The following is a 25,952-nucleotide window of genomic DNA, read 5'->3' as shown; positions in this document are numbered from 1 at the left end:
TTCGTCGCTCGATTTAATATAGATATTTGACACATATTTAATAATTGTACAATAATTTTCTCAGGAATGTGACGATTTTGAAGTTTCTGTGGAAGAAAAAATGTGCACTTTTCGGGAAGGCGATCCGCTTTGGCCCATTCTCTCCGTGTTGTTACATCACTTAATTCAGCATCGAGTACGAAACAATGGCTTGTAATTAAAAATATTGCGGGGTCGAGAGCCAGTAAAGTTTGACAGTGTCCTTGAAAAATCGACAGAAGCAATTATTTTTCAGGTTTTCTTATATTTTTGTTAATTTGCTGATATTATACCGGATCAAACGGTGTTTTTTCGGGTCGCAGTCATTCCGAGGTGCACCACCGTGTCTGATTCTCGAAGTTATAATCCCCCTAAAAATATCACTGCGTAAGATAAAATATCGAACGCGGTGAATCTGCACTTGGAGCGTGGAGCTGCTCATCTGGCCCGGGCCGTGTTTTTATATATTTCAGGAGGAGCGTTGCAAAGACAGAAAAGGAGAATACTTGTAACTTTTCTTTTGCGCCACTGGTTGAGTGGCGAACCTGTGCAAAGGAAACAGGAGTGAGACCACGCTCTTTTCGATTCACCTTTTCCTCCGCCCAAGTACTCTTGAGACAGGAGTTCCGAGTGTTTGTTCGAAACGGAGATTGCTCCCATCATCGGACACGAGAAAGAGGAAAGAGTGAATGAGACGATAAAAAAGAGGGTATATAAGCGAAGAAAATAAAAAATAAAAGAGATAAAACAGGGAGAGAGAAAGAGAGGAAAAGGAACAGGCAGCAGCGTAATCACCTCATTCTTGACGCCTGACCGGAAACAGAGGGATGGCCTGGCTTTCCGCCCTCACAATCTTCGCCTCTCAATCACGCATTACTCCCCTCCCCATTCTCAGTTCTTCTACGTGTTTAAAACTGTGAGAGAAAATAAAAGTTTGTCATCCTTTCTGTCTGATCGTACGTACTTTCCACTACTGGGAACTCCTGACCTTGAAGCACCGACTATATAAATCTACCTTTATAAACGGCAGTGGCATCCGAACGTGCCATTCGTTACATGTAGCAGCAGTAAATGCCTCGATTAGCATGAAAAATCAATCCTAAAAACTCAGGATTACTGGAAATTCGTAAATCAAAACGATAAACTCTATATTCAATGGAATTCAATGACTTTTTTGAGGTCCAACTTTTGATAGCGTCCAAATGTGCTCGAGTTTCTTTGAACTGTGCTAGTTTGAATGAAAATATCTGTCAAAAACCAAAGAAAGTATTTTTTTATCTTTATATTCCCGATAATTTGATATTGAAAAAAAAAGGATAACGCGAATCAGAATATCTTGATGTTTGCCATGTCACGTCCGAGTCTGCATAGGTTTGGAAGTTTTTTGCAGTAACCGAAAACTTGTCGATTTCTTTTTGTTTTGTTTTCACGATATTCGCTCGAAACTGAGCAGAGTAGCTCATTTTTGAAAAAAACTATATGAAATTGGTGGCGATGGAACGTTGTCAATTGAAAGCAATTTCGACAGTGTCGAGTTCATCTCTATTGCATTATCAATGCTATATAGCGTGTACAGAATGGATAATGAGTTTGAGAGTAAAGATTGCCGGACGGTGGATGGTCACGAAAGAAAACTTAGAATTCCCCGTTGCTATTAATCATCCACTGCAAATGAATAATACAAAATAATTCCAAGTATGAGAAAATGGCTGGACGAGAGTAATTTCGGTGGGACGGAGCAAATTTTTCCCTCGACACTGGAATGGTACGCGATACAATCAATGATAACGTATTTTTATTCGTCTACAGTGCCGGCCAAACGCCGCACGCTCTTTATACACGCCCGAGCCAATCTCCTTCCCGTGCAGAAATTTTTTGGGGATACCCTATTAACGATCCGATCCTGATCAGGATTTGACAGGGTAACCCCAAGTCAGGTGTCCTTATGCGATTCCAGCCAGGGTCCACTTCGATCATACGTGCAATAAAATATTTTTTTTCTTGTTTATATACACATTTGTTCTATTGCGATTCGCGTTGGGAGCTTATCGGGACGCCACGTGTATATTGAACTAAAAAAAAAAATATTTCAATGCGTGTATGACGAAGTGGGTCCTGACTGGGACCACGTAAGGGCAGCCGACTTGGGATACCCTGCCATATCCCGGTCAAAATCGGATCGTTAATAGGTTGGATTACCCTACCAAATCCCGGTCAGAATCAAATCGTTAATATAGAATAGAGTCGCAACTCTACATAGTGGGCAGTAAGTGCCCAGCGTTATTGTGTCAACTGCTCACTATACATATTAGTGTAACAGAAAAAAATAACCAATTTTTTTTTGTTTAAAGTTGAATCGACAGAAGAAATTTCTCATAAGAGGGACTGTCAAAATCAAATTTTTCGTTTTACGAACAAACTTCTCGAAAGTTTTTCTATGATTATTATAGTTTTATAATTTTTATAAAATTCATTATCTTTATAATTTTTATAAAATTATTTCGTGCTAATTCTTTTGCTTAAGGTAACTCCTGTACTGCATGCTAGTCAAATGAGTGCTAAATTTTCAAAACGCCTTTAGACTAAGTTTAACGTACCGATTAAATGTATTGTTAGTGGATTTGTATTACAACATATCTCATTAAGATGTAAAAATATTAAAAACGCTAGTTTTGAAAAAGCATCACCTGATAAATGCAAATTTTCACGCTGACACATTTTCATTGGTATTTTTCAAAGAATTATCTGCGTTTTTTGATCCATTTTATTGCAACAAGTCTCATTTTGTTCGTCAACTGGTCCTTTATGAATCCACTATGTAGTTGTTTTTTTAACTTGATGGTTTCACTGCTGCAGCTATTTTTATATATATTTTTTTTATATATATTTTTATATAATTATTTATTTTATTTTATTCATTTTATATATATTTTTATATAGTTCATTAAGTGAAAAAACTTTTTCATTCATAATTTCTGAAGGAATGAGTTTAAAGGAAAATCACGCGATGAATTCGTAGAGGATCAGTTGAGGAACAAAATGAGACTTGGTGCAATAAAATCGGTTAAAAAATACAGATGATTCTTTGAAAAATACCTGTGAAAATGTGTCATCATGGAAATTTGCATCTATCAGTTGATAGTTTTGCAAAACTATTATTTTAAATATTTTTTCACGTTAATAAGATATGCTTGAATACATATCTACTCACAATAATGTTAATCGGTACGTTGAACTTGGTCTAAAAGCGCTTTGAAAATTTAGCACTCATTTGACTAGCATGCAGTACAGGAGTTACCTTAAATGGAGTAAAATTCAAAATCTGAAAAGTGTGTTTTTTTTTCTTTTATTTTCGTGATCCTCATTTTTTTGGTCTTAAATTGTTTTTTATATTGTTTTGTCTTTATGTTTTTCGTAGTTGTAATTTTTCGTGTCCAATTCTTCTTCTTTTGTGATTTTCTGTTGTTCGTGATTTAATGTGCTTGATTCATTTTGCAATTATTTGACATCGTTTTCTTTCTTGAATGGAAAGTCTTACAACAATTGATTTTTTTACGATTTTACATGTGACTGTTCAAAGAGCGTAAATGCACCTGTCTCTAATTTTTTTACAGTATTCATATTGTATTTCAGGTTTTAAACTTTACTCCATGTAAGCAAAAGAATTACTGATTCTCGTTTATCAGTTTATGTATGATATCGCGTAAAAAGAAATTCGTCACAACGATTTAAACTTTTCCAAACACAATTATTAATAGATTTCGTTTCTATTATTCTTCATTGCCATACTTATAATTATACCAAAAAAATAATGGGAAGTTCGTATTTGAGAATTTCTTAATGAAAAACATTGTTATCGTATGAAAATAAAGCACGAAACCTGTTTGGAATCATTTTATGAAAATTATAAAGATGATAAATTTTATAAAAATTATAAAATTATTATAAGCATAACAACTTCCGATAGAGAAAGTAGTTTCCTATGAACAACTTTCGAGAAGTTTGTTCGTAAAACGAAAATTTTTATTTTGGTAGTCTCTTATGAAAAATTTCTTTCTGTCGATTCGAATTCAAACGGTGATAGCTCCTTTATCAATATATCGGCTATCTCGTAAAGAGCCTGCGCTGTAACTCAAAAAATGACTGCATTACGAATTTTAGGAAAAACGCTTTTTTCGGATTTTTTTGATTTTCTTCCTTAAAAATGAATCGATTGAGTTTTTTCAGGTCCCATTTACTTTAAATTTTAGTTTTCTAAAATTCGTTCATTGGGGCCATTTACATTGCTCCATCATTTTTTTTATAAGCAAAAAACAAAAACGGTTTTTTGCAGTAAATTATTAATATAAAAAAAAATGAGAAATATCAGTAGAAAACTGTACATTTAGAGGACGTAGGCTATTCTGCGGGGCAGCTGATGGCATACCGGTAGTTATTCGTTAATATTAAAAAAAAAAAAAACCCTTATATATTTGCTAGGCCTACTATAGATATCATTTGCGATCGTACGATGGCAGAGAATATCTATATAAATAATGGGCAATTACACTGTTGAGTTTTGGGACTTTATCCGATTAACGATCCGATTCTGACCGGGATTTGGCAGAGTAACCCCAAGTCGGGTGTCCTTACGCGTTCCCAGTGAGGGCCCACTTCGTCATACGCGATATATTAAAAATCGAATTCTCAATAACGAATTATATGAAAAAATCACATGTGAATGGAGTCGATTCCGAATCCTATAGACTGAAGCCTATGTTTCGGCTTAAAGGTCAAAACGAAGTGTGACGGTCGAGTATCCATTAAAATAGACGATTCGGTTTATGTTAAATATAAGCAGCTGTAGCGTAATGGATAGCACTCCAGACTCAGACTTCGAGGGGCCCGGGATCGAACCTTACTTGTGGATCAATTTTAATTTCTTTCATCAGTCTAACCAAGTGTTCCTAACGCTCTTTACCGTACGCTTCAAAATGCTCGACCATTACAAAAGCATTAAAAAAATTAATATACAATCTAAATTTAATTTTAAATTTAATGCATTTGAGATCGGGATTAGGGTTGGTATCCCGATCAGGATCGGAATTGGCATCCCGATCAGGACCCAGTGTGCAAGCGTTACATTCCATCCGGGAATCTGATACGGTTTCCACACTCGATCCCGATCAGAAGATCGGGAGTCCTGATCAGAATCCCAATTGATCCCAAGAAAATTTCTGCACGGGTTTTGCTGTATTAAACATACACGTACATTTGTACACGAGTAAGTAAATTTTCAGCCAACCACGTGTCCCCGCGCTATAGCCGCTCGCTTTTTTCGCTGCTTACATACGAAATCTCATTTTTCCTGGCGACTCCCCAGACGAACGTCTAGAGCACCTGTGAAAACGACTAAATTTACTTGCACAGGGATTCGGGAGTTAGCAGCGACGATAGAAACTAAATTTTTCATCGATCGATACGATCCGCGCTCGCGCAAGTAACATCGAAGGGCCATGAATAAAAATGAATATGATTTGTCACTCGGTTAATTCCGGTTTGAAATACTACGAATTGTAAAACCATCTTCGTTGTACGCGTTATTGTTACAGCATTTTTTTCCATCATATAAAAATCCGAAAACTCACGCGAATAATGTCAATTTGACGTTGTATCAAAAATGGGCGTTTTTTAATTCTATTTTCGGTCCGGCCATTAAATCGAATTTGAAATAATACATTTTTTGATACTAAGACATCACACGTGCGTGCGTATTCGCGTGGATAGGCGAATATTTTTTGTTTTTGTCCGAAATCGCTCCCCTCAAGACTCCAATGGCAACTCGTCCTCGGCATTATGATAGTATGCAAAAACCAGCTTGTCTCGAGTCGCTGCCGTGTTTGTGTCGACGATCAGGCTGATCAGCGACTGATTAAAAAGATTGAAGTCCCGAGCACTTGCGGATGAAAATGAGCAAATTTGGTATTCCGGAGGTTGGTGTAAAAAAGTTTGACAATATTAATTAGCCAAGAAATTGAGTCAAGGTATGATAAAACGGAGCGAAATTGTGCGGCTGGAATAAGTTCACTTCTGGGAAGAAGCTTACTCCTCTTGGGCAATTTATTGGCTGAATGGTCCACGAGAATAAAGAGCATTACGGAGTCATTTATAATGAAGACTTACCATTAGACACGAAAGAGAGTGTACGAGTCAGTACAGAAGGATGGAATGCGCTCGAATTGATCGTATTTCGATAATCGATCAGCGAATCGAGAGAAAAAGTAGATGAATTCTTAGATTATCAGCTCACCTGTAACAGAGAAAATAATGAATTAATTAGTACTCGAGAGAAGCTCTATAAAGTTCGCTAAATCCTTTCGAGCCCAGAAAATCGATTTATGCGATAGAAAAATCGGATTAATACAGTTTTTCAATGCTTTGCTGGAAGCGCTCCCTCCGGTTGATATTTCCCGAGAGAAATAATTGAAAAAAATAAGAGGGAAATTGAGAGAGGGATAGAAAAGGAGATAAGACGGCGGATAGAAGTAAACCGAGACTTGCTAATACAGACTTAATAATGTGCTAATATCCACATGGATAGGAGCGCTCGTGACACGAGCCAGAAGTCTCACAGGCAAAGTGCAAATGGATTGTACGATGCGAAGGAAATCGTGGCGAGCGTTACAGGAGGTCGTTAATTTGCACGTGGCGCCAAACTGCTAATACACTGGGCAAACCATTTTATAGCGGCTTATGAACCTGCGGCCTTCGCGAAACCCTCGATTCTTAGGAATTTCACCTCGCACCTCCCTCGCCCCGGTGCGGTAAGCAGTATGCAGATTGCGCGAATTTCCACGCACGCGAGGGATTACGCTCCATGGGGTTTCCTCAGAAGCAACTTAGCCCACACTCTAATTCGATCGGAACGTTACCTTCTTGGAAAATCCCCCGCAAAATCGGTAATCCCTTCATCGTTATTTATACACGTCAGCAGAGAGAACCCTTGAGAACAGGCTATTTTAGAACGGTAGATAAAAATCTTTTAATTTCCGTGATTTGTTTGCTTTTTGGCTACACGTACTCAAATATCAATTATCTTGGCAATCTTCAGTGCAAAAATAATTTTCGTAATTTCCATGATTTACGTCATTATTTCAAAATGGAAACGCTCTATTTTAGGGGAAAATGGAATGAAATCCCGACCGCCTGAGGGAAATTGATTAATATTCAACCACATGATGAAATTATAAAATAAATTTTCAATCTATTTTACTCTTTGATATCTTGTTTACGATTTCCGATGTAAATTTTAGCAAATAGATGAAAAAATTGCTAGATTTTTAGCAAATAAACAACACTCCGTAAAATTCGGATTTACCCCGAACTTCCGGGGTAATTCCGGATGGCCCTTGGGCTGAATCTAGATTGCATTAGAAATTGCTGCACGTATCGCAAACATATTTTCGACTCGTACTTTCGCTTGTACAACTTTATGAGCCCACATTTCACACTCGATTCGCAGAACGTCAAGAATTCTCCCAAACAAGCCGTTCAAAATTACCCCAACCGGTGAAATTTCATAAATTAATTAATAACTAAAAAACAGTAGGGTAAGCCCGAGTTTGAACTGCGTTAATTATTCTTATATGGAATAAGGATATTAAATTAATTTTTTTCAATAGTATTGAAACCGTTTATCCGGTAATTTCATCAATTTAATGTATACGCAAAAATTCAATGAAATGTACGAAATTTTATGATCGGTCTTACATCGAAGAAAAAAAATCACTTTACGTCTCGAACAATGTGAGTACACTAAACGCATTGACAAGACTCTCCCCTACTATTTTTTAATGATCCAACAAAAAATTTGAGAAATGAAGAAAATTTCTCTTCTTGGTGCTCTGCGAGATACATGAAAAGCTGATAGACAATTTTCTCGCAGAAGCTTGATAAATAAATAAAGAGAAAAGTTGCGCTTCATTCTATAGTGGCAAAAGCACAATGAGTTATTTTCATTTTTTCGAAAAATTCTACAGTGTTGGTCAAGAATGGGTCACTGAACTTTTATTGACAGAACTGCAAAGAGAGCACCTCCCTCCTTTGTCACACAAATGCTTTTTTGTGGGTAGAAGGGGAAACACTCAAGATCCCACACAAAATTAAAACCTGTTATTAAAAATTTCTAAGAGAACGTTTTTTTTTTTTACTTTTTTCTTACTTTCTAGATTCCCTCGTGATCCAGTCGTTTCCATTATACTTATTTCAGTTTTTTTTCTCCGGATCTAAGGAAGTTCACGCGAACTTCCTCGTTTAGTTGTCGAGAAAACAGTTAACGAAAATCACATTTTTTTAAGGGTTATGCACGCAGGCTCTTTGGCAGGCACACTTCCTTAGCGATCATTTGGATTTGATGAAACGGGATTCTCCCAACTTTGAAAAGCCAAAAATGAGAATAAAAAAACAGAATGTTTTTAGATAACAATGATGTCTTGAGAAAGCTTTGTTACTACTGGTGAAAATCACTTGGGAATGGAAAAAGAAAAACACTTATTCGAGGTTAACGAGTAATAACGACATGATATAACGGTGGAAGGTTTGACAACACCATGAGTCAGCTATTTTAAAATATAAACGTGCGCACGCATATAAATAGAAAATGGCTGTTGTCACATTTTGCTTGACGATTTTACTACGAAAGTATTTCGATCGCTATCATTATATTAAAAATTGATCAATCTCAACAAATAAGTTACACATAATTTTAATAATTGCGAGACTAAATTGTAATCGTTTCTTTGATCATCAAAAGAGCAAAAAAGTTCAGTTCCTTTTTCGAATCACAAGTAACGCATGATCTTCCTCAACGCCGGTTTCATTTCGAGTGTATATTCTGGAAATTGACGAAACTCAGATGAATTTGATTAAGTCGATCGATTGGAACGATGAAGTCGGACCAGTGCAGCAACGGAATAAAATAGAGAAATAGAGATCATGAGTTCCACACTTCATAACAGAAAGCTTTATTAAGGCGTTGCTCAGTTTAAGAGACATTGAACGAACGAACATCAAACCGATTGTGGAAAGCCCAGTGATAACAGGGGGCAATTGTTAGCCATCAACATTGCATGAATATGGTGTGTACACATTGCGAGGATCATGTCATATAAAGACTTTATGCGGAGCCCGGATCTCGTTTGATCGGTGGCCATTAGAGCTTTAATGACCCGGTAGAAAGCGTATTTTGTGCACAGGAAACGCATCTTTACGAGTAGATCGCGTTAACCTAGCCAGGGCGTCAAGCCCAACAGAATGTTTCTCGAGGATGAACAACGACCAGCACAACAGTATTCGAGCCTACGATGTTCTCCTTAGCGCCAACAATAACTTCCGTTTCACATTGATGATGTTCGGATCAAGAAGACCGTCCTTGATGTACGCAAACACATTCGCCCCTCGAGCTACTGCCAATGAGAATTCTATTGAAGTCATAAATCCACAAGTTTCAATGGATCATCATTTTTTGCATCCACTGATAGAGTCGGTTAAGCGTAGAATCGAAAATAAAACAATCATCGCGGAATCAACGATAAAAACACTGAATCATCGTCGGCTAATCAATACATCATTTTTCAACGTTTCATCCTCGTGACGGATGTGGGCGATAGGAATGTAATGTGATAAGAAAAAATGGGCAAACGAGTAAAGAAATGAAAAATTCATGCTCAGCAATAGCGCTGGTGAGCCGAATTGAAGAACCAGCCCGTGGCTATCGTATAATTGTGGCTAGCTGAACATCTGCATTTAGTCTCTTGCTGCAGGCCATGTATACCGAATACTATGTACACATAATACCTGTCTACATAAGGCAGTACCTAATGTATAATGGAGACGTAGCGCGAAAGAGAATGAGGGATGGAGAGCGAGGGAGCGTGCGAGTTAGAGAGAGAGAGAGAGAGAGAGAATGAATGCGTGGCAGAGTAGCAAGAGTAAACCGATTTGCTCACCGCAGTATAAACGGATGACCGCAATAATGATTCGTTCAAACAAAATTATGCACGCACGATTCCCTTGTGCACTTCTCTCGTCAGGACACGTGCCTTCGGCTAACTCCCGGTCTCTCTCTCTCTCTCTCCAACGCTATCTCGTAGAAGAGCTCGGCGCAATGGTCACTGAATTCAAACGCCCGTTCTATTCGGACGAGCGAATAAAGGAAGGGAGAGGAGAGCACGCGGCTGAACAGAGACAGGCTGACGGGATTGATAGACGGGTAACGGCTGTTTCAGGAATACCCGGGAATGATGCTAGAGAATAGACGAGAATCCAGTGCGTTATCTCACCTCGAGCGAGTAATCTATTGCGCAAACCATCAGAACAAATAGTAGAATGTTTGTTCACCCGTTACGCGATGCCTCATAATACGGATACGATTATAAACGAAGTACGAGAACGTCGAAAAAAAAACGGGGGGAAGGAATAAAAAGGTGTGGCTTCTCGCCGAGGCAGCATCCAACAATAACGCTACAGCGCCTCCATTTTTCATTCCTATTCCTCGAATGTACATTCAATCTACGAACTTCGATAGCTTGCTTTGTGTCCCATGAAAGGAAGAAGCTTTTAAGAGGAAACTCCTTGTTTCCCCTGCCGCCGCGAGCTACGCACTCACCGGCGCAACGAGACTTGGCAAAAAGGATGAAAAATCTCGATGATGTATCACAAACTATTCATGCGAAGTTTCCGTTCATCGTGCACCCTTCGTACCCACTCGTGTCTCCCCATACGTCAACTCGCCTCGTTCTCGTCTACGCATCGAGCTAAACCGATTCACTTATTATAGCATACGTCCATGCCCTCGCGTAGGGACCGACCAGCACGCAAGTTACACACCGCAAACACACGCCATTCTGGAATCAACGTATGCATTCCACATTTTCCATGATAAATATCCCACTACGAAAAACGCTCGAGATCGACCCGGAGCAGCGGCGACCTACTCACGACCTATTGAAAAATTGCGTCGCACGTTGACACTTCACCCCACGTACTTTACAAAGGCCTCCAGTTACCAGAGGCCAGCTTTGCGCCCCTCGTGTGCTCAAGTCATCGTTCAATACACGCTTGTGGTTCCGTCTGCTGCGTGACTTTGCGCGAAGAGATCGAGAGGATGTAACCAACCAACACGTGACTAATTCGCGTGGACTTTTCGCAATTACCAATCTATCCGTGCCGATGACTTGACCATCAATTTTGTTACTGGCTGAGGAGAGTTTCCGACTCGTTGTGAAGTACTTTTGGATTCTTTCACTCTCTCCATTTCACTCGACAACAGGCGATCTTTTTGTGACGTCAATTTCACAATATTTCTCTCTCAATTCTCATTCAAGATTTGTAGCCACGCGGAGCGAGTTCGAGTCGCTTTCCACGTGCGTGCAATTGAGAAAGAGATGAAACAACAAAACGCAGTCCAGAATTTGAAGAAAATTAGAACTCGGTGACTTATAAGGTCTTTACGCGAATGGATAGAAGGTGAAGAAATAAAAGAAAGATTCCAAGGCATCTGTCCAGCGAGATTGGGCAAACCTGTAATATTCGAATTCACGATGCAGGGTGTCTAATTTTGACCAGAACAGAAATTTCATGACTTTTAAGGCTTTTTAAGTCAAGGAACAGGAATTTTTCATGACTTTTCTTATGGTTCTGATACTTTTTATTCATCTTTTAATTATAAAAAAATCCAATAAAAATAACAAAGAAATGATATTTTATTTCGAAATAAAGAATCTTTTTTTCTTACAAACTATTCATTCGATATTCGTTTTTATATCGATGATGAGTATTGACGAACCAGACATTGTCGTCACCCCGCGAATTTTGAAATCATGTTGAAGAAAACCAAAAAATCGACAATGACAATGAGCGTTGCAGAGATCTTAAAAAATCAGGTTGTTTGGTCATTTTTCATGACATTTAATGATTTTTTCAGGTCCGAGTGTAATTTCATGACATTTAAGAATTTTCATGACTTTTCAGGTCGTTAGACACCCTGCGATGAGAACTCCGAGTTGACTCTTCTCTCATTCTATTTTACATTGCCAAGAACGCTTCGATATATAAGAAGACACTGAAATCGATTCCATCCATGAATTTCTCTACGGGTTAACCTCAATCTCACCGGTCCATGAATGCTCTGTTTCCGGGCGTCTGCATGGTAAAGGGGTAGTGAATTTTTCAGTTACATGTTCACTTACAAATTTCGCGTGATAGATTTAAATTTCTCAATCTCTCGCGAACCACCGCAGCTGCGGTATCCGGAGTTGCCAAATACAAAGGCAATAAAATGAGCGCAACTGTTTCTTTGAAATTTTGAGTTTTGTGAGAACAGCTTCGAGAAAACCGTTCGTATTCGAGCTTTGCCGACAATAACATCTGGAGAAACAACGGAGAGATGATTGGAAAGAACGTTTTCTGTGTTCCCGTGATATTCTCAACTCATTGGAAGCTGGAAATCACACCGCATTGGTACGCAAGAGTTAAGAAATCAGTTATACGTCGCGTTCGCTGCACCTCGACTCCATACTTGACATTTCTATTCGGCGATGCAGCATGCATTTACCGGAATCGTCCGTGTCAGTTGGTTTCATATATTTGCAGCTTCTTGCTGGATCTCCAGCAGCCATGAGCTCTCGAATATTTGAAAAGGCGAGTCTCCTCGTTCCTACTTCATTTCAGAAGGAATACCGAATACCTCGGGAAGAATGTTTGAAAGAAGAATTCGCGTGTACGGGGAGCATAAAATCCATTGGGAAAGTCCATGCGACCGGAAGGATTAGGACGCGGTGAAAAATATTGTCTCTCGATCGGATCCACAACTTTCTTCTTCAGCCGATGGATATTTGGGTGAAAACATAAACGCACAAAAAACCACAGTCTGTCTTAAGGTGGAATGAGGATATAGAAAGGGTTAGAAGTTGCAGCGTCCGGTTGCCCATCACCGGAGATATTGTGACGCGGATGAAAGGATCAGCGGGTCAACAATTCGTAGCATTTTTCATGGCGCATCTGACGTTTTGTTGGGAATGCTGATTTGTCGATGGTCTCATAAATAAATCTCGACCGTTGGATTGTTTGCGTGCAAATACTCCTAAAAATGGAACTGAGGCTTCGAGGCAGGCGACGATTCTTCGTGTGTTTCGACTCTCGGAGTGAAAGGAATGTATAAAAACATTTCGAAAAGGATTTTCACTGCACTATCAATCGTGATTACTCCAAAAATGTTGAACTGTCCGTCATGAAAAATCAGGAATGTTACGAAAAATCAGCAACCCTGAAACTTTCAGTTGAAAGTTCTTTTTTCCTGGAGAGCTGTTTATAGTTCTCAGGAATTGAGTATGGAGAGAAAAGATTGAAGGCGAACCGAGGTTTATCCAGAAAGAGAGAGAAACATTTCCGACCGGAATCTCGGGGGAGAAGACTTTCCGCGTTAACTACTGTCGTGGCTCTCTCGACATTTTCTTAATTTACCGAGACGTTTCGCCTCTCGTTCTACTAAACAGGCGTTAACGAATTAAAAATTCAATTTCCCTTGAATCCAGCAATCGAGGGACAAGGGGAGTGGATCGTTTACTACATGCAAATGAGTTTCGAAGTTGTACGCTGGATAAATACCCTTAACTCGACACACTGCTTAAAACGAAAAATCGACGACAAAGAAAATGTGATTAAGACGATCCACTGCGACAACGCAGCATCGAATCGCCCGTTTCTTCGTTCAACAGTAAACAAATCATGAACCGTGTACATAGAGCAGGCGAGTGCCAAACTATTATTCCCCGCCCACAGTCACCGCTGCTCCGACATTCTTTCGAATCGAATTTTTCAACTTCGGATAATCGAATTAAAATGATGGCTTATACGAAATTCGTCTTCCCTCTGCCGAGCGACGCTCTTTCTTCTTCCTTTACCAGCATGATCACAGCTTAGGCTTCATGAAAGAATAGCTACGTTCCGAGTGAGTGAAAAAACGTGAAGAAAAAATATCCCCGACAGTTTTGTCTCGAAAATGTTGCGTCAATTCCCGGCGAAGGTGGGCGTATCGGTCTGCGAATCCACGGAATTTCTTATACACCCGAGGGAAAAAGGAGAGCTCTCTGTAAAGGGCAAAAAAATAGATATTACAAGAAGCGAAAAGAAGAGACTGTGTAGAGCGCGGAAAACGGGTGGAAGGTTGGAATTGTGAGGGGCTGAACGAAGGGGAAGAAGATGTTGGAGGAAAGAACCGCGTGGGTGAAGCGAAACGACTGTGCGGGATTGATATACACCTTACGCCGAGAACGATCCACCCCGAGCAACGAACGTTGTCTCCATGAGGAAAGATATTTTTATTACAAGTCCATAAAAATTCTTGACCTAATAGCCAGCAGACTATGGATTTCTAAAAGGGAGACGCTCCAATAAGGTCAAAAAGGGGTCGAGAATAATGGATCACCCTGCATCTACGAAGGACACACTAGGACACGGTCGTGCTGACCGAAACTTAGAAGCTTGAAAAAGATGAGTTGCTTTGGTTAAAAAAGCTAGAAAACGTTGAGCAACTCTTGCCCTGGAATGCAAGAAAAAATGACGAAAAATCGAAGCTAACGTTGCAGGAATGAGGCTATCGATAAATGGGCACCCTAAAATTGTTCCTCGAGCATGGGCAGGGAGATTATTAGTGAGAAATTAAAAGAATCACCGGATTATTGCTTCGGAAAGAAACTTACGTGGAGACTAAGAAAATTCGGTTTGATGAGCACACATGCAATGGTCACGTTTTCCCGGACGATTCAATCGCATCCTAAATGAGCGTATACAATTGAGTTAAGGGGTGAGTGGGGGGGATGGAGGAGAGGAGGATGAAGCGAGGATGTACAGTAAAGTGGAGAGTCGGCCAGGCAAGAGGGAGGCGTGACGTTGCGTGAAGCTGTGAAAATCACGCGCTGCTAGTTTTTGTTTTAAACTTCATTAGGTAATGAAATTACGAGTAATTAGCCGCTTGCATCGCATTCGTGCTCCTCGTCGGTTCAAGGTTCAGGTGAACGTACGTGGAAAGTTCGTTGAACGTGGAATTAAACATTACATGAGACGTAGCCTATAGCACTTGATAGAATCCCGGACTCAAGAGCAGTTTTAACATTTTCAAAACGACACGAAACGTGCAACGGTCTACACGCGTGGACCGAGATGAAGCCTTGTAAAGGGAATTATGGGAAATGGCGTGCCAGGAAAAAATAAAGGGGAATTGGAATGCGAGCGGAGAAAGCGGAATGAGGTTAACAACACGTATTCGGTGAGTCCCATATGACAGGTCGATTTGTGTGCGAGGTGTAACTGACAAAGTGTAACGTGCGTTTGACTTTTATACAGCAGGACGGTGTGAAGTTACGGCATGGCGGATTGTCCAAATCCCCGTGACCACGAACATTCTCGTGTGTATGAGGATGGCTCACGCGATGGGCGTATTAAAACTTTTCCATTTCCGGTAATGCGAATCCGAAGCGCATTAGGACATTACGTGTGTACACGGTGGTGGTGCGGCCACGTATGATGGCGAAAAAAGCCGGGGTACATTGGTCCGATGTTGGTTCGTGTAGGCCGCAACAGCTTCGTGTTCTCCGAAGCAGCACCAAGACGTGCAATATTCGTCGCGTTCAAACGTGTGTTGAGAAACGTCGGAGCGGATTTGGGGCTCGTTCGTGTGCCGGTGGTGGCACGTGCTACACTAAAATAATACGAGGACTCAATTTTCCATTTGCCTAAAGCCTCCGTGCCAGCTTCTTCGCAATATGGGATATGACTCGGCGAACTCTCTCGAACCGTTTCCCTACAGCTTCTCCGCTGCCTACTATACACGGCCGCCTTTCTCCTCAGGGCGAACCTCCGCCAAATCCTTTTGCCACTAGTACTCGAGCGCACCACCCAACCCGCACACGAATATCCACCCAGACACGTACACATGTCCAACGATGGCTTAACTGCCGATTGAATCGCCTGAGGTCGAAACGCACTCCGTACAATATCCACGGGGCGATGAGATGCTACCGGATGAAAGAGTCAGAAGCAGAGAATAACCGAGGGAGCCAGAGAGAGGCCACTGCTCGGGGCTGAACCGTCATAGCTCCAGAGAGATATTAAGAAACGAGACTTGGACTCGGAGCTCCCAGTCCGTATTAGATGTACCAGGCCCGTTAGCAGCCACTCGTCCCTATGTGGGGTCACGTATGCCCAAGGCTTCCACGATCTTCAACCAAGAGGAGAATCCTTATAACGTTAGGCGATCATGCCACAGCAAATGTGAAATTCATTTTTTTCACTTTTTCGGTATAAGCGTAGAAAATCCGAGACCGAAGTCTTCATTCGCTCCATCACCAACGTAATTATAACATTTTTATATGATGACTTGACTCTTGGAAGCGTGCGAAATTCCTAATTAGCACGTAACTCGAGGAATCATGCAATTCGACGCGATGATTGAGTATTTCTTGATCTTCCACGATGAAATTTCTTTTTGTCCAATCATAGAAGCTTCAAATTTACAGGTTTATTGTGCTTACGATACTTGGTCACTCTTCGTTGAGTTTATTTTTAACCTCTAGAGACCACGCTCTCTTCGAGGTCACACACTCGCCACACTGGTGCAAATTCGCACTTGGACTTTTCAAAACTTTTTATTTCATCCATGAATGTATGGAATTAATCTTACGAGACTTTTTAGGGGTAACGATTCCTCAGAAATCGATTACAATCGCATTAAAACAATTGAAAAATCAAGCTTTGTTACAGAAAAATGGCCAAATTGAAGAAAGGAATCTTAAAGTTCTAGACACTTGAAATTTTCGGGGGGCACATTTGCACGAGTGTGGTCTCTACGAGTTAATCTGCAAAAAAAATGGGATTTATTGGAACCTCATAAATGATAGTTGAAAATCATCTTTTAAGTAAGTTTTGTTTCTGCTACAGAACGATCAGGCATCACAAACTATTGTTATAAAGTGCGATGAATATCTCAGGTCTGATTGGTGTCACTGACACAAGAATGGAGCAGCAAGCACTCTAGAGATTCCCACATTTTCGGCTGAAGTCAAGCAGCCAGGGTGTTGCCAGAACGGCGGATCTCGTTATATCGAAACAAGCACTTTTCACGAAACATGAGCTCACGAGGACAAGTGACAATTTTGTTACTTTAGTGTCTATCAAGCGGAAGAGAGAAAAGAGAGAGAGAGAGAAGCAGATAGATTGAAGGGAGCTTCTTGCATCACGGAGATAGCGAATGAACGTCGTTCAGGGCGTAAAACTCCTCGTCGTATATCCCCTTTGCATAGCTGGTGCATTATATAGGCTTGCTATGTTGTAGTTTTCGTACTCCTCTTGCCTCGTCTTACGCGAGAGATTTTGCTCCGAGTTTCAGTTCCCCCGTTACAAACTTTAGAGCTTTGGAATACGTGATCAAGGCAGAAAGAATGAACGAGAGGGAAGAAAGAGGGGAGGGGGGGGGAGAGAAGAGAAAGAGCAAGACAGATAGAGAAAAGATGACACGCAGAGAGTTTACCGATAGAATAGTTTTGGAATTTCGTTGAGGTGTTTGCGATGTAGCGCTCGATGTGTCGCGTAAGAAATTACCGAAGCTACATTCTTGTGGTAAATTTACTTTCGTCTTGTATACTTTTACTCTCTCTTTGTCAACATTGGCATACTTGTTCCTTCTATACAGGTCTTCGTACACGAGACGTTTGGACGTTCGTGAAGCGAATCATCATGTTTTTATTGTGCTTTTTACAAACCCGAAATACTTAGTTAGGAAGCCAGAAAAGGCTCTTTTGCTTCGTTTGTTGAATTGCGAGTTAAGGGGGAGTCCTGCTTTGGAATATCAAAAAATCGATTGTTTTCGGTGATGTTTTTAGGATGGACGAAAATAATTCAGGATAGGGAACTCTTCGATATAGTTTCAAGGATATTTCAAAAGTACAAAAATATGTTTTTCATGTGAGAAATACTAATTTGTACACGGTTCATGCGCAAAGTCCAAGTGTCGAAATTTCTCAGCTGTGTACAATGTGGAGATGGTAATTATTGTCTGAAACGAAAATTCCAATTTTTTTTTCCATTTTCATGTATTTTCCTTCCATAAGAACCTATAAAAACCCGAAAAATGTCAAAATTCAATTTTAAAGCAGGAGCCCCTTAAATTTTTTCGCTCATCGCGAATTGATGAACTTTTGGATGCGAAGATTGAGCAGAATATTTTATAAAGAACGAAATTCTTTTATATTTCTGTTAAAAAGACAAAATGTCGACACTTTTGGAAGCTGCAAGCGTGATTTCAATCCCGATTTTTGATCATGTAGAAAAATCGTCGTAATCGATTCAGCAGTTTTTTTTTATTGAAAAACAGTTCAACTTTTTAGTCTACAGATTTATAGATTCAGAGATGAAGAAGAGAACTTTTTGACCCGAACCATAGTTCCGTCTGCAGTATGAATGGGAGCACAATGAAACGTGCAAGTGCCAAGACGAGCGAAGGGTATGACGATGTGTCACAGTATACGGATACCTACTCTTTTCCATTAACTATTCTCCTTGGTATAAAACACCATCGATCGAAAACAGGCTTATAAATATGGAATAATCGAGACACGTGGATGTCCGCACGCAACGTTGTTTTGTCATTCAGCAGCGGTGATTTTCTCACACAAAAGGTACGCGGTATCATTGGGGTCAATCGAGTATGCAAATATTTTCTTTTTTTTTCTTTTTCATTTTTGGGCTATTCGTCCACAATTTATCAACGTCAATATTGTCTTCTGTAAGTTTACCGCTATATGGCATGCAGAATTCAACCTGATGGAGAAAAAAGACTGTCGCACAGTTCACTTAAAAAGCCTGCGCGATGTTCGATTTTCAAACGTTTGAATCGGGTCCGTTCCTCAAGTAAAAAATCTTATGGGTTTTTGACTTTTTCCACCACAGTTCTCTGAACACTCTCGAGTAGAACCCGAAATCTGTTGCGATTTATTAAAGTTTTCATAAACCATTTTTTTTCAAATTGCTTAACAACGTTTATAAAAAATAAACAATTGCTTAAACAGCATGATTTTGCCCAGTACTAGAATTTCCTTCATCCTTGATATTGTGAGCAGTATGAAGGTTAAAAAAAAACCCACAACTCGATTGACCGGAAATAGCACAATGAAGCCAGCGTTCCAACCACGATTTGGTGGGCAACTATGCTCGACAGTGTAAACATTGGTTTAAAACAAAACCGAATTCTAAGCGGAGTATTTCGCGACTGGTGCACGGGCTTTCCATAGAAATAAGCAAATATTCTCGCGCATTGAGCTCGGGAGAGATGCGTACACAGGTACTGTGTCGAACCGGTCAATGAGTCGATATCAAAAGCACGAATAGCCAAGAAAAAAGAGCAGATTCGTTCGATTCGAAGGGGAGAAAAGAATTGAAATAATATGCGTTTTCAAGGATGGATATAATGCAGTAGTGCAGGTCAACGAATCAGCCGGCCACCGGAGTCACTAGGAAGCGAGCAACGCGAGAGTTCGGCGTAAAACTGTGAAACAATGGCAGTATATTTCTGCGACTGCGTTAGCGTTCGGCTCGCAATGCCCTCGTTGCTGTACAAAACGGACTCGAACTGTTGCCAATATACGAGGAGGATGGTCACGAGGTTAAAGAAAGGAAGAAGAGCAATAGAGGGAGAAAGGAAAAGGGAGGGCACACAGCATGCCTGCAAAGAAAAAAACACCCGTATATGTACGAACTCGGCGTGCCCAAAGTACTGTGAAACTCTAACAATGGTTATTGTTTTAGGCCACGAACGCGCCCGGTCCAGAGCTACACCAACCCTCTGCACTCTTCGCTCCTTACCAATCCCAAAATACAATCCCTCGCCCCATCTCTTCGTGTTCCCCCATAGTGGGGAGCTTGCATCGTAATTGCCTCAATAAAATAGCCCCATGGAGATCGTACTCGTCTGTTGATGGCGAAAAAACTGTTGTATGTAATGAGCGAGCTATGATAATGGTGATGCGAGGTGATTGAGCTAACTTTTATCACCGAAACTACATTCGCCTGTGCACTTAAGCGAGCCTCGGCCGTTTCTGTACGCCTACTTCGGCCCATTCCCACTGAGACATTTAATTTCAAGGCATCCTAGTGAGAAGGTAAAACTACTGAAGATCGACTCTGATTTCATTAAATGCGCAGTTTACCTACTCGGAAAATGCAATTGCGATGGAAGAGGCTTAGACTGCGCCGATTCACGGGAGGCTTGCTAGGCAGTAAGAACAGTTACACGATCATTCGGACACCTTTGTACGCCTTTATAGCATTTTTAATTCATCACTTGCTACCAGTTGCCATCAACAGTTCGAGAAAGCGCCCGAGTCGGTTCGCTTAACAATTGAAATGAGAGAAAAACTAAAATTTGATTAACCGAATATCATCGAGCTGCGGTGATATCGCCAAGGGGAAGTGCTGCGCGGCAGCGACATTGAGCGATGAGAAGAGAACCGATTCCGAGAGTGGCTGCGTGTTGAGGGATGCGTCCAAGTGAACAGAAGAGCCGATTTTCTATTAAACGCCAATTTATTTATGGAATATTCAACGCCACTTCGTCTCCAGAGCGGGAACAAGAGGGAGAAAAAGGTAACAGAGAACACGAGGGTACTAGAGGGCTGAGGAGAGAAGTTCTCGAGAGATGCCGGGTAGCGAGAAAAAATTCAAATGAACGCGGCTGCCTCATCGACCCAGAGAGCGAGAGATCGGAGCGCCGTTTCACTCTTGCCCTCACTCGATCGACGCCTTGGGCTTTTTCGGTTGAATATACTTTGGAGAATTTGCCTTACTGAAAAGCCAATTCTCTCGCACCAACGATGAAATAATAAAAGGATGAACTATTCCTCTCTCTGGCCCTCCCAAATCCATCGCGGTTCCACACTGGCACAACGTGCCCTTCGTCTTACCTTCTTCGAGGATTCATTTAGTCTAATCCAGTTCTTTCGTTCCCCGCGAACTAGACCCTCCTTCCTGGGACACGAAAAACTGAGTCTTTCAAAAAAATTTCTAACCGTCCGATCACTTATTCCTTTCGAAGAAATTGACGAAGTCACAAACAGAACTTTTGGCGTTATCGAACAAAGTGAATCATCTCTCCACGGATAATTGATTTTCAAATTTCCTCGAAGCCAACGATCAAGGATTTTTCACAAGTCCGTTCATTTTATAGGTGACAAGTTTTGTGAGTGTTAACACAATTCTCCGTCCAGTTTAATTGGAATAAAAAGAGTTTCCGATGGTTATGTTTTTGTTTAGATAACAGGATATACAAATACGTAGAATGAGGGAAAGGAGGACTAACCGCCACTGTGGGTTGATGCTCGTGAGGACGGTTTTAGCTGGCAAACGGTTGTTTCGACGACGTGTCCGGTCCTAATTCCTCTGTTTGCGTATGCAAACGAGGGTCCGAGGAACTACAACGCGAAGGAGAAAGAGAGAGAGAGAGACTGCAGAGGGTAGAGATAGTTAACCGGGGTGGAGTACGGAGGGGCGCTCGTTCGGGTTCATGCCACCGTTTCTCACCGGAATACACGGGCTAGACGCTTCAATCCATGGGGATAAGAGCTTTCAACGGAACTCCAGTATTTGCTTCACTATCAGTACATATATCTCGACGCAGTCATCCCCGAGAGCATCCAACTTATGTGTACGCGAGTGACCTGAGATTCCACCTATAACGCGTACTGCATCGTACAAAATATTGTATTCAGGAGCAAATGCCGCTCCCATAAATTCTCCATACATCAATTCACGTATACCTCGTTTTCATACGGATATTCGTTGCTCTCAAAGAGGATTCCTTTCTCGTTCGAGGATATGCAAACGATCGAGGATCCTCTCAATCCGGTATTAAATTTTAAAACATCTATCAAGCAATACTTGGAACTTATAAACTCTACAACTGACCTTTGTTGAACAACAAAAAATCATGGAAATTCGTCATCTTTGACGAGTCGTTTCCCCACATATTCTCATCGTTGTTACCGTTTTAAAGTAGTTCGGTCGTTCGATAAAGTACGGTGAAGGTCCACTTTTTTGCAATAATTATTTCAATTACAATTCCGAGTTTTTAACACGGTACTCTATGGGAGAGCTCTCAATAATATTAATCGTGAAAAAATCGTATGGTCTTCGAGCTTCGGAGAAGTTTATATCGTGAAGAAAATTTATCGCAGATTCCGTTTCTTTAAAAAAAAAAAAAAATTACCTTACGGGGCTTTTAAGAAAGAAAACATGAAAAAACTTGAGTTTTTGACGTTCCGAAAGCGAATGATTAACTATAGTCAAGTTAAAGTATAAATTTGATCTTTTATGATATTTTTAAAGCATTATATTTCATTCTTATGATAAAAATATTCTTAATGCAAGTGTTTATTCATTTTATGAATAATTTAGACTTAAAATTCCACGACTGCATCGTGAGCAAAAAATTGCGATTGTCAAATGTCATTTTATTCTGCACCGTCCTTCTCTCTTCCCGAATAACTCGATTTAGAATCAGAGAAAAATGATCAACGCCAAAGATCGGAAGATCTTCGGCGAAGATCACTCCAGGTGACACACGTCACGTCTATAATATGCTCCCGGTTGTGCCCTATTTCACTGATTTACTGATACCATCAACATGATATAAGCCACGCGTGTATAAACTGCATTTAAACCGAGGAGTGAAACTCGGGCAGGTGGAAAATTCAGCTGTGAGCTCTGACGCACCAGCTCGCCGGAAGGATGCGCGCGTTCGCTTATCCATTCGGTGGCGTTTGCCGCGGCAGTAGTATCGAAACTACATGGAGGATCCATTAATGCAAAGAAAATATTCGAAGGCGTGCGAGCCCGGGCGACATCGTCGCAACTGACCAGAGGGCTCTTTCTCACCACAGAACAAAATACCAAACGAAAGAGCCCCAAGATAAATTGTATTTTCAGAGAAATCGCGTGCATCACTTTTGCCTGGACACCGCTCGTTACGCCAAGCTCCAGTCCTCGCGAGTGTCGGTGATAACAGAGAGTCATCCAAATGTGTAAGTAAAAGAAAACCATCCTTTGCTCTCCATCATAACAATAATAATAATGAAATATAAATTCGCGAGCAAATGGAAAAACAATTTACTGAAAAAAGAATTGGTAAATTTTACTCACCAAGTGCGATCAACGAAAATGTGTTAAAATTGATCAAATTTAGTTAAACTTGAGCATGCAATAGTTGATCTAATAAAACCGAATTGCTTAATGTAACTACATAGTTTTATTAACATGCATAACTTCATATTTTTTCAATCAAATCACATTTCGATTGTTATATAATCAATTTTCTCTTTTGAAATTTTACTCTGTGTGTGGTAACCGATATATTAAGGTACTCTGTCGAAGTGAATTACCAGCAGTTGTGTTGCGGTTGTATGTTATACGAGGGATAAAAAAAGAAGAAAGTCGATCTATGCTCATAAAAATGATGACTAATTCGTCGTTTCAAAATTACTCTTTTGGATTGAGACAATTCAATTTTGTTTTTTTTTAATTTACTGATTCTTTTCTTTTAATGTAAAATTCGATTGTTCACGGTCTGAGCGTTTGCCATGTATTGATGCTCCAAGTCGGCCAAAGTTAGCATTTCGGGTGAGAAAACATGTGGAATCGTTGGTACAACAGTGAATGGATTAATTTTGTCTGTCACGAAGAATGGTCGATCGACGAACCATTTTCATACGAATTATCACAGCGCACGTTCGATCGATAAAGGATTCAACAAGTCCGTTTATTAATAGCTTGACAAGTGTGCATCGCCTCGAGACAGGAAAAATAATTAAAATGCCAATTTTTGTACACACTCCTCGAGTACAAAAAAAAATCACCTGTCAAACACAATAATCCGTTAAAATGACGTTATAAAACATAACGGAAGAAGGATTACGACAGGAAAAATCATAAAACGAAATAGTTAGAATATGAGAAGCCCTCGACGAGCACGTCATGTTGGCGAGGCATGGAGGCCGTTACGTCGGCCGAGGGTCAAAGGGCCCTGTGGTGTTTTGTTCCAATAATGGGCGTACGAACATGCCGAAAAGATGGTAATGGCCGGCAGAAACAGAAGCCGGATCGGAGGCGCACATGGGTGAGAGGAACGAGATGTTTTTGATGGGGTAGCCCTCGTGAATAAATACGTGCGCACAAATATCTGGCGTCGGCGCGCGCACACACACACACACACACAGACGCAGACATGTGGGTAATGCAGTAGGAACTGGCGTGAATATGAACCAGATTCGACCCATTCGAGGGGCTTCGACAGAGCTTCTCGGTTATGGTTACTCAAGCACTGGCTATTTCTGGCTACAGAATACGATCTTTTAAGGGGAAAAAGCACTTTTCATGTCGTATCACACTTCAATATACTCAAATATGGCGGTTTCGGACTTTTTTATTTTTTCAAAATCCTCCCAAAGTCATAAGTCGAGTAAAAAAACTTGAATTTTTCACAGTATTTTCCATTTTCAATGTTCTTTGAGCTCGTACAACGTTTCGGTCGAGAGATTCAAGCAGCGCTGTTCGAGTCATCATATCCGTTCATCGCCTGTTGGTAACTCGTACACGGAGAGACTTTTTTATACGAATATATTTCGGATGAATTTGCTAGAAAAATTTGCTATGTTTTATAGCAGCGCTGTTCTATATCGCCATTCTATTACATTTCACCAAAGTGCATATAGTAATTTTGATGCCGGAAGCAATTCTCTCAAATTTTACTATGTACGACAGGAAAAATTTAGGTCTGCGACGTTCTTACATCGAACGATGTATCGATATCCGAATGTCACTCGTGTCTTTGGCGAAACGTTAAAAATTGGTGAATCGGACTGGACAAATTGTTTGAAATTTTACTATGTGCCACTGTTTAATTTTCATGTTTATACGGAGCAACGCCTCATATAATTGGTGGGCGCATGAATTTTGCTATGTTATTGAGCAAAATTTAGTGCGGTAAAAGGGAAAATACGTAACAATGCAGTTTTTCGTATAGCACAGAGAAACGACTGCTATGTTATCTCCTAAATTTTCATCAAATCATTTCATTATTTACTATGTTTTTGATAAAAATTCGCTCGGTGTTAATTTTTGATACAGTACAGCGCATTATTTACTATGAACTGTGGTAATGGTTCCCCAAACTTTTCCATTATTTGACACACTCTGTAGCGATTATTATTATAATATCGAGATGGTTCGACGTTACTATAAAAACATAGTAATTTTTGCTATAAAAGTCTCGCCGTGTAGCTTTTCAGTTGGACGAAATTTTCACGAAATCCGCATAAGCAATGCGTAATCGTTAGAACGTGGCACGAGGGACGCAACATTAAATTTCGGATTCAGAGCTACACAACCACGAGAGAATTGGTGGACGAAATGAATGCGGCGGTTGTAAGAGGGGCTCGCTATAGGTCAGCGTGGGTTTGACCGGGAAAAAAGTTAGAGGCGGGTCTCAGAGATGGGAATGATATTGGCCGGGCCTACATTATTCACGAACGGCCACGGAAGCTTTCAGCCAGCGAAGAAAAAATGTATGGCTCAGTAGATAGAATGAAAGCCTCGGTTGTGCATTAAAATTAAGGCAGCGGATCAAGTAATGGTAGGACATGTTCATAGAAACACACATGCATAAATAAACTCTTTACACCGCTTTACACAATGCTTTTCAGCCTTTGTTTCAATACCCGTAGGCCTTTCGACTCTCACTTGGTTATTGTCTCATTTAAACTTTTCTTCCGTCAAGTTTTTCTCCTTCTCTCTTTATCTCACGAAGAAAATTCTCTTCTCTTTCTCCCTGTCGACTGACGTTTTCCGACCAAGTC

The 25,952-nt window shown here is 40.5% G+C and overlaps 1 protein-coding gene across 4 annotated transcripts in view; it reads right to left on the bottom strand.

Annotated features, from left to right (window-relative positions):
* heph (polypyrimidine tract-binding protein 1 heph) overlaps nucleotides 1–25,952 on the bottom strand; it is a 248,599-nt gene that overhangs the window by 160,965 nt on the left and 61,682 nt on the right. The window contains exon 1 of one of the 4 annotated variants that reach the window (XM_043433213.1): nucleotides 6,181–6,261. The exons of the other annotated variants lie outside the window; for them this stretch is intronic. The gene's annotated coding sequence lies outside the window, so the exon portion shown is untranslated. Of the gene's footprint in view, nucleotides 1–6,180; nucleotides 6,262–25,952 lie in introns of those variants that run through there. 4 annotated transcript variants of the gene reach the window in all.

Source organism: Venturia canescens, chromosome 1 (genome assembly GCF_019457755.1).
Source record: "Venturia canescens isolate UGA chromosome 1, ASM1945775v1, whole genome shotgun sequence".
Classification (NCBI taxonomy): Eukaryota; Metazoa; Arthropoda; class Insecta; order Hymenoptera; family Ichneumonidae; genus Venturia; species Venturia canescens.
Note: the sequence above shows the minus strand (reverse complement) of the source record. Positions and strands in the feature narration are given on the sequence as shown.